The sequence below is a fragment of the Chiloscyllium plagiosum genome, chromosome 1, assembly GCF_004010195.1.
Source record: "Chiloscyllium plagiosum isolate BGI_BamShark_2017 chromosome 1, ASM401019v2, whole genome shotgun sequence".
In the NCBI taxonomy this organism is placed as follows: Eukaryota; Metazoa; Chordata; class Chondrichthyes; order Orectolobiformes; family Hemiscylliidae; genus Chiloscyllium; species Chiloscyllium plagiosum.
The window spans coordinates 135404833-135414680 of NC_057710.1; the positions used below are offsets into that span (position 1 = coordinate 135404833).

The 9848-nt window shown below is 37.4% G+C and overlaps 1 long non-coding RNA gene across 1 annotated transcript in view; it reads left to right on the top strand.

Annotated features, from left to right (window-relative positions):
• Positions 1 to 9550, top strand: part of LOC122555864 — a 15199-nt gene extending 5649 nt beyond the window's left edge. Inside the window, exons 2-3 of the long non-coding RNA XR_006313377.1 lie at positions 7491 to 7557; positions 9177 to 9550. This is a non-coding gene — a long non-coding RNA (uncharacterized LOC122555864). The remainder of the gene's footprint in view (positions 1 to 7490; positions 7558 to 9176) is intronic.
• Positions 9551 to 9848: the final 298 nt, after the last annotated feature.

Below are 9848 nucleotides of genomic sequence, written 5' to 3' on the forward strand. Positions count from 1 at the left end.
CCAAGCCACATATCCTAAGTCATGCCTCACCGCATCATAATTTCCCTGACCCCAGCTATAACTCTTGCCTTGTAGTACACACTTATCCCTCTCCATCACGAGTGTAAAAATCACCGAATTATGGTCACTATCCCCAAAGTGCTCACCTACCTCTAATTCTAACACCTGGCCTGGTTCGTTACCCAGAACCAAATCCAGTATGGCCTCACCTCTTGTTGGCCTGTCTACATATTGTGTCAGGAAACTCTCCTGCACACATTGAACAAACACTGACCCATCTAACGAATTTGAGCTATAGCTTTCCCAATCAATATCAGGAAAGTTAAAGTCCCCCATAACAACCACCCTATTACTGTCACTCATCTCCTGAATCACCTTCCCAATCCTTTCTTCAATGATTCTAGGACTATTAGGAGGCCTGTAAAAGACTCCTTACAGGGTGACCTCACCTTTCCTATTCCTAACCTCAGCCCATACTACCTCAGATGGCGAGTCTTCATCTATCGTCCTTTCCACAGCTGTAATACTATCTTTGACAAGCAATGCCACACCTCCCCCTCTTTTACCCCCACCTCTGACCCTACTACAACATTTAAATCCTGGAACCTGCAACAGCCACTCCTGTCCCTGTTCTATCCATGTCTCCGTAATAGCCACAACATCGAGGTCCCAGGTACCAACCCACAACTGCAAGTTCACCTACCTTATTTCGTATACTTCTTGCATTGAAGTATACACACTTCAAGCCACTTTCCTGTTTTCAGGCACCCTCCTTTGAAATTGATGCCATGTTCCTAACCTCCCTACACTCCAGGTCCTGCACCCTAAAGCTACAGTCTGGGTTCCCATGCCCCTGCAGAGTTAGTTTAAACCCCCCCCAGTGACCACCTACATGGTGAATTCAGCTGCATCGCCCTCTTCTTCAGGTTGAGGTAGAAGCTAGCAAGTTATTTACCTAAAAAAGCCTGATAGAGGCTTTATGGAGAGCGTTCCTGCTCCTCCCTGTGTATGCTGCCTGGCCTCTCTGCTGCTTGTCAGGTCATGCTGAAGCCCATGAGGAACCTCCACTACAGACTCTATCACTGACAGCAGCTTTCTCTTGATAGACCTCTCAACTCCTACCACCTGCTTTTTAAAGACCAGCAGCATTGTCTTATAAATCCAAATGCTATTTAATATTTCTCAAGTAGCACTCAACTAAATGTTTTCATTTAGTCTCCAGCAAAGGAGGGGAGTAAGAAGATCCTCACCTGAAAACTCCTGTTAAATAACACTGATCAGTTATCTTGATGCAACTGAATGTATATTCATCTGGGGAATGTTTGAGAGGATGCTAACAGTTTCAGAGTGATCCAGATTGGCAAATCATGTGACAAACCAATGTCGCAAGTGGCCTCCCGCAATAGCATACTTTCAGTGTTCGTAGAACATGCCCATGCTCACAGCTTTACAAGCACAATACACAGTGCAAACTGTGTTGGTAATGGTCAAAAGTATCCCTCCTCATGCTCTTGACGTCTGGGCTGCAGTGAAAGAATGAACAGCATAACACTACAAAGGTTTGCAACTGTCTTTTCCAGTACATACGTATGGTGTGATTGTGGATGTGTGATCATCAGACAAGAGGCTATTAAAGGACTTGTGTCCTAACATCAGAAGTTTTTTAGAATCACATAAGAAAAAGGTTTCAAATAACATCCCACAAACAACAACTAATAGCTGCAAATATATTATCAATTTACATTCTGTTATTACCCCTTAACATGAAGTGAAATTAAATCCAATATCTTATCATTTCCTAGTATTTACCAGCAATAATAATTTGCATTTATAGAATGTCTTTGCTAGAGAAAATTATCACACAGATACCTGATCCACACATGCAAGTACATAACTGGCCCTTCCCCCAATCCTATACCCCACCATCCCAGCTCATAATGCCTAATTGTAATGCAACAAAAAGAAGGTTTGAAATGATGATGTGAATCTTGACAGGCATATTTGGACATGTCTGTCATGCCAGTTTTTCCAGTTCTAAAATGTCTTTTTTTGTTGTTCCAAAGGAATCTTAAAACCCTTGCGCTCTCATCATCCTGGCCCTAGCCCAAGAAGCCAATAATCAAAGCTATCAGAGTGAACACAAACTGTGGGATCTTAGATCTTCAGAATGTTGTGACAGGTGCAGTGTATGAGCAGCAGTTCTGTTCTCGAACACTACAGCAGAAAGTTTAGTAATGGTCTCATCCACACCATGTCCAATATGCAAGAGTCCACAGCTGTCATTAAGCACAGTAGTGCAGCAATAGAATCATAAAACAACGGATTTCACCAGTCGTGAGGAAGTCTGAGTTTGGAAACAAATGTGTGTCTCAAGAACACGTAGGAGGACAGCAAAACCTCTCCAACAGTGGCTGCTGCTAGAGATACTGTCTAATTAAGAATGGTGCCCTGGTTCACCAAGTTACCAGCCCAATCAGCAGACTGGCAGTTCTGCCACTTTGGCAGCATCACTGAGACAAGAGGCTGAGACTGCAAGGAAAACATGTTAAGTTTTTGTGTAGAAACAGCAGGACTCAGCATGATTCAGTAAGAAGCATAACTGCTTCACATGCTGTGAAAACATGAATTCGTTTATTCTCCTTCTAGATTCCCTCTGTTGGTCCACATGTGGATTGTAGCTGACACAAAGTATGATGTAGTTTTCAATACATTACATCCCTCTCCTGTTTGGTAAATGAGACGTAGTGCTGTACATAAATGTAAGCTTTTCATTCATTTAACAATGTGCTCAACTGAATAACATTTACTTCATAATGAAATCACTTAAATATGAATAGAAGATTGTCTCAACATCAGGTGTAGTCCCATTCAATTCATTTTCTCATGAGGCAGCTCAGGAAATAAGATGTGCAAAGATCAGAGTAGCTGAAGCAGTTCAAGGAGAAATTGCTCTATAATTGCAAAGAAAGTGACACAACCTTTCAAGGTAATGATTTCTTGACTCTCGATTAGATGATGGCCCATGGAATGTGTTCGTCCAATGAGTGATGCCCATCTAATTCACAAATTGACTGCACTTGTCACTGTTGAATGGGGGTCCATTGTCTCTTATTCAAGAGACTCCAAACAAAGCAAAAATCTGTTTTCATTGAAATATTTGTCACAATTTCTACAGCTGAGAACCCACAATAGAGACACCTATTTGCAAATTCAACATCAACTTCTCTCCATGGCCGTGAGCAGATCATAAAGATTTGGCACATTTGTTCCTTGACATAGCAAATTCTAATTGACTTATATTTTACCATTCAGCCAATTCCTGGGAACCATACCTTTTACCAAGAGGATTTTTTTATGACCATTCTTGTGGGAACTTAACATGCCATGCCCTCAATGAGTCCGGAATGCCAACACAATGGCTGCGTAACACAAGATCAGATGTGGTTGAAATAGTGATGCCATTTCAAACATTCTAGAAATCTGTAGAGTTTAGACACCTGAACTTTTAAATAACTTCATTATGAATATTCAGCAGAGACTCCAGATCAGTACTGAATAGTTCAATTTCATTGTTTGACATTTTTTAGTGGTTATAATTAACTGTTCTTTGGTAATCACTTTTGTCAAATCTCAATGTTTACTTGGACAAGATAAAGATATGCAAAGAGTTTGAGGTCTTTTCTTGATATTTTCATGGTTTATCTGATTGATACTTTTTTTTAGAAACAGCATCTCATTTTTTAAAGAGTATTTTTGAGTAGAATGTTTTTTTTATCAGCAATTCTACGCTTAACACTATTATTATACAGTTAATACTTACATACATAGAGAATATTGGATCAATGGGCATAGATGGGGCAGCACAGTGGTTCAGTGATTAGCAATGCTACCTCACAGTGTCAGGGACCCGAGATCGATTCCAGCCTCGGATGACTGTAGAGTTTCCACATTCTCCCTGTGCCTGTGCGGAATTCCTCTGGCTGCTCCAGTTTCCTCCCAAAAATGTGCAGGTTAGGTGGTTTGTTTATGCTAAGTTGCCCATAGTGTCCAGGGATGTGCAGGCTCAGTGGATTAGCCATGGGAAATATAGGGTTACAGGGATAGGGAAGGGGGGGTATAGTTCTGGGTGGGCTGCTGTTCAAAGGGTCAGTGTAGACTGGATGCACCAAATGGCTTGTTTCCACACTGTAGGGATTCTATGAGTTGGCATAGATCATGTGAAGAACTATTAGGAGTGGTGGGAGTTTAAGAGTTGGCATGAAGGGAGTAAAAGGCCACGGGGATTGATTCGTAGGGGAGATGAGTATGATCTTTTAACATTACCTTTCAAATCCAAACTATGATTCACAACTCCTCTGAGTGGTCATAGACCATGGGTCATGAAGAGACAGGCCTGACTTAATGAAAATTGTCAGACAGCGGAGTTGCCTAACCTGCAATGTAGCCCACTGGGAATGGAAGATGTGGCCTTGCTACCTAGATAATTACTATCAAAAGTTGCCAGCGCTCGGAATGGTAGCAGAAATCCTGGAATTAGATCCTGTGTGCCACTTTTAAATAGTCAATGAACATCCTTGAAAACCCAACTCCACATTGCAGACAGACACAGCATATTAGAGGTGCACTATATCAGTGAGGGGAAGAATGCTACCCGATTTTACTGGCCTGATCCATTTACATGGTCTGAAGCACAGTCCTAACAGAGTGCTATTCCCTTAGGATGTGTTTAAACTTTGATACAGCAGTGTGGCTGCAGGCATGGTAAATGTGTAAAAGGGCAACAGATTGTTTCAGGGTCTATTGGCTGATGCTTGATACCGGCTCAAAGATCCTGCTAATGGAGGTTAGTAGAATGGAGGAGGTTTGTATTATAACTTATTCCTGCTTCTTTTAATTATCAAAGTATTGCTGGCCACCCAGAGATCTTCCATTCTCCAATGGATCCTGACAAAGCCCCAGCATAATGCTATTGGGGCATTGATCCATTTGGATCATCAGACCACATGGAGAATCAAGCAAGACAAAATGTTTAGCAATGTCCCCTTCTGCTTCTTTGGCATCCTTACATTGCCTTACACTTACAGCAGTTATCCCAATCCTGGAACCCCCCTGGAATTCCAGGGCAGCTGATTGGGGCAGAGACTTGATACTGAAATTCCTAGCCACCGATTACAATTTACTGCAATCAAGCCAATTAGTTTTCCTTGACTTTAATTTTCTTTTGTAACTCATTAGTTATGAACTACCAAAATATGCAAACTATGCTCATGCAGTTATTCACCAATCTGAAATCATCCAACAGACAGAAGTACAATACAGTACATTTGTCATTTTCAACAGATCAGAAAAAGAATCAACAGAAAATGGAGTGTAAAGACCAATTATATTAAATGGCAACATTACTCTGAATAACCATTTTATTTTTAAAGGACACCCAGTTGATGGTGAGTGATAAATTTAATGAGTCCACAATGTCTGTACCAATTGCCATCATAGACATGTGATAGCATAGATAACTTAGATGAGAATCAAAAATTCTTGTTGCTTGGTATATAATGGTTTAGTTATTTTATGTTATGTAATCAAGTTTTTTTTAATGTTGCAAGGTTCCGTGGCTCACATCAACATCTAGTGAAGTGCATTCTCAGTCTCTAGCCATAATTTTTAACAACAATTTATCACTTGCAATTTGGTATAAGACTCCCATCCTCCCACTATGTGGCTTACACAGATGACAATCATGCCTTGTGCACAGACGTAACAGGACAGCATTAATTCTAATGCACGATTTTCCACTATATCCACATAGGCTCCTACATAAACTATGCAAACAACAATAATATTCTTTACAATGCTGAAACACAATTGATATTCCAGCTTGTTAAAAAAAAATTGGGTGGCACAGTGGTTAGCACTGCTGCCTCACCGTGCCAGAGACCTGGGTTCAATTCCCACCTCAGGCAACTGTCTGTGTGGAGTTTGCACATTCTCCCCATGTCTGCGTGGGTTTCCTCCTACAGTCCAAAAATGTGCAGGTTAGGTGGATTGACCATGCTAAATTGCCCGTGGTGTTAGGTGAAGGGGTAAATGTAGGGGAATGGGCCTGGGTGGATTGCTCTTCGGAGGGTCGGTGTGGACTTGTTGGGCCAAAGGACCTGTTTCCACACTGTAAGTAATCTAATCTAATCTATCCCTTACATAAACAGATACCTGAATATCATTATTTTTCAAATCTCATTAACAACATTCCTACACTTTCAACAACAAGCCTCACCGAGTAGAAGTTATTTGCAATTGCACAGATTCAAACAGAATTTCCCAAATAATTTGAGTAATATTTATTAAACTTTAGTTTGACACAGTTCTTTCCAGTAAACAAAGACAAAAGGATGAAAATGATCAATCCTTATCAGATCATCAAAACATTTTACAATTCTTTATAAATTTGATCCTTTTGTCTTCCAATGTATATATGCAATGAGAAACTATTACCAGTGGAATTTACTGAGAACATTGTGCCCTTGCAGTTGTCAGAAAGTCTGTACTTCATCTAAAACAAATTTTACAAGAAAAGACTCGACAATGAAGTATTCTTTGCAAATTTAACTGTTTCATGTTCAAACATGAAGAAATGTAATTTTGTAATCAAAGCCGTAGAAGGAAAAATAACAAATTGCAAAATTGTAAACACAATGATAAATAGAACATTTGATGAATGGCACTGAAATTTGCTTTCAGAAAAGATATTTTATTTTCAAAATTTATGCAACAAAAACTTCCAAAAAAGGGTGAGCTGCTCTTGTGAGATTTGTGCGATTACTTAATTTATGGAAAACATCAAAACTCACAGCTGAATTATTGAAAACTTGACACAAAGTAACATTGATCACTTTTTAAGACAACACTGCACCATTAATAAAAGTGTAAAAATAAAGCAGAATGAATAACAGTGGTCCTTTGTGGCTTGACACTCAAATCCTACTTGCAGCACTTTCCACTATCCATTAATAATAACAAACCTTGCTGCCAATGAATCATAATAGCTTCCCAAGTCAAGAGGTCAATGACAGAGTCACAAGCTTTGAAAGGTTTTTGGCGATCATGTTTTTTTCAAATCACTTTTATTTTGTGCAGATACACATTGATATGAAGAACAATTTATCTTAAATGTTTCTAATGATTCAGCTTATATTGCAATAATAATGGTATTCCATATTGAGTTGTCATTTGATTACAATTAACTCAACTTAATGCCAGACCCAACTGATATCACTCAGTGATGGTAAGAGTATTTGCATCAAGGAACTTAAATACAACTTACATTTCAAATTATATCAAGAATACAGCTTGAAATGTGATTGTAGAAAATCATAGAATCTTTGATTTTACCAAAAACATTAAAAATAATAATTAAAATAAATCTGAGCTAAACATTTCTCAAGTTTCGAGAATGGTTGCTTTGTAATTTTTATGTTTATATCCTACACTAGGTTAAATGACGTCATCTGAATTGTTGAAAATTGAGAGATATTGAACTTTTTCATATTCCCAATACAGGTAATTTACATAGATTTAGTTTTATTGTTATTTCATGAAAAACATCCTTTTAATTCAGATGAAAGTTGTTTAATTTTCTTTTACTGTATTTCCATAATGATATACAAATATTTGTAGTCCTGCATATTCTGTAACGAAATGTTAAACTCGTTTTATGAAACACAATGGCCATTTTTTCTCTTTGAGTAACTTAGCGCTTAACAGTGGAAGTTTAGATTAGAGTGGTGCTGGAAAACCACAATCTTTAGTTTTCCATTTCCAACACGAGTGTTGCATATGTGTCAGCTTTAAGCTGTCTAACTATTCCAGCGGTCAGCAGAGGTTTCATTAACTAATTTACCAGTTCATAGCAATAAGTTTGACATGATGTATATTATATAAAAGTATGTCTCCAATATCTAACTAATACATAATTTTCACCTTACCTTTAAATATAGTTTAAAATGAACTTTTTTTAACAAAATCGTTCACTGCAATTATTCATTTCATTGAACATAAATGTTTACAATTAGAGAATCATTAAACGGTTTTCCTCACCATCCTTCAAGAAGAAACAATGAAATTCTCACAGAGGCTGTTACTTTTCACCACTCCAATCTGAACACGGAGAAACACATTTAACTATTTTACTGACAGCTAACCAAGACTGTCAAAGGCTTTAAGATACAATTCTGTTTTCCTTACAAGCTTTCTCCTGTGTATTTTTGCTTAACCTCATTTCCTTAAATCATTTTACACATATGCCATCACCACATCTTTAAAATGCTCTAAAATAGACTACAACTTAAGGTTATACACTATATGGAGTTTTGCTATGGCATGTTATTGTTATTGTTGGAATTTGTACAAATGAAAACAATTAGCTAAAAGTTATTAGGTTTCATTGGTTGTGAATGTCTGTATATATTTGGATATAAACTTTGAAAGGAAATAATATTTTAAAAAATTTTTGTTCTGTGTCTTCAGTTCATGTATTAAGAATAATGCAAAGCATAAATGAGTTGTGCATTAATTTATTGATATGGATCCCTTTACATTTATACATTTGACTATACAATTAAGTTCCAATATTAAGATACTGACTTGAGGACCAAAGCAGTGATTGAATGATGAAAATATATATTGCAGGCTACAGTATGTATTTAATTATTATGTAACTTCACAGCATTTTTTATTGATACATCATGAATTTGGCTTGTATAAGGTGTTGGGGTGTCTGCTGTAGCATTCTTAATGATGACTTGAATTATTCATGTTGTTCCTGCTCTGCCATAAATTATTTTTTCAAAAAGTATATTTCTTTAAATCTCTTAAAATTGAAAAGTGCATAAATTTCTGTCCCCTTTCAAATGCGGGTATGCATTTTCCACTCCAGCAGCTCAAGGTAACTATTTATTTAAGTGTAACTTGTAGTTTTGGATTTTGACTTCAAAGAAATCATGATTCCTATTTTGCACGTAAGTTTTAATTTCTGGAGATTGAAAATATAAACTTTTTTTCTGATACAAATACTATCTAAGTATATGATTGAAAAATGGTAAAAGTGGTTGATTTGTCATTTCACTTTTCCAATTTAAAGAAAGAAAGCTAATGGAGACTTAATGTTTTTTTTTTCACAGATCCATACTTACCGCCTTACTGTCTATCCACAAAAAAGTTTACTGGACAGCTGTCAATCACTGGAACTACAAAACCTACCCTGCTGTGTCACCCGTCAATCTCACCACACTTTCTCAGAGGCCTTTTAGCGTGGTTCTTTTGCTCTGTTTTTAGATAAACAGATCCAATTTCTTAACAAACAGGCTGCTACAGTCCTTTTGATAACATTGTAATAATTCAAAACAAATGATTCGTCTCTTTGATGATAGCACTTTTATGGGTCACGAAGAAATCCTCCCACCAACATCTGTTTGATTTTATCTATTTGAACTTTATCCTCCATTTGAAGATTTATAAGCTGAAATCATCCCAGGCTATTAAAGTCAGCCTAATGTCAGGGCACTAACAGTAAAGAATGAAAGTGCATTTCATAGGTTTCTTTGCCTCTTTGCACATCATGTTTCAAATCAAGAAGACAATCTCCTTTGCAATTACAGCATCCTGTTGCAGTTTGACTTCTAGCTCTCTTTGGGTAGAGTTCTCCAATGAGATAGAATGTAAGTAAGTAATCTAGATCCTATACCAATAATATGATCCATATTATTTGCATGCAATTCAAATAATAATATATTTCCCTAAAAAACAAGCACGTTATTTAGATTTTTTCTTAAATGCAACTGCTTAAAAACGTG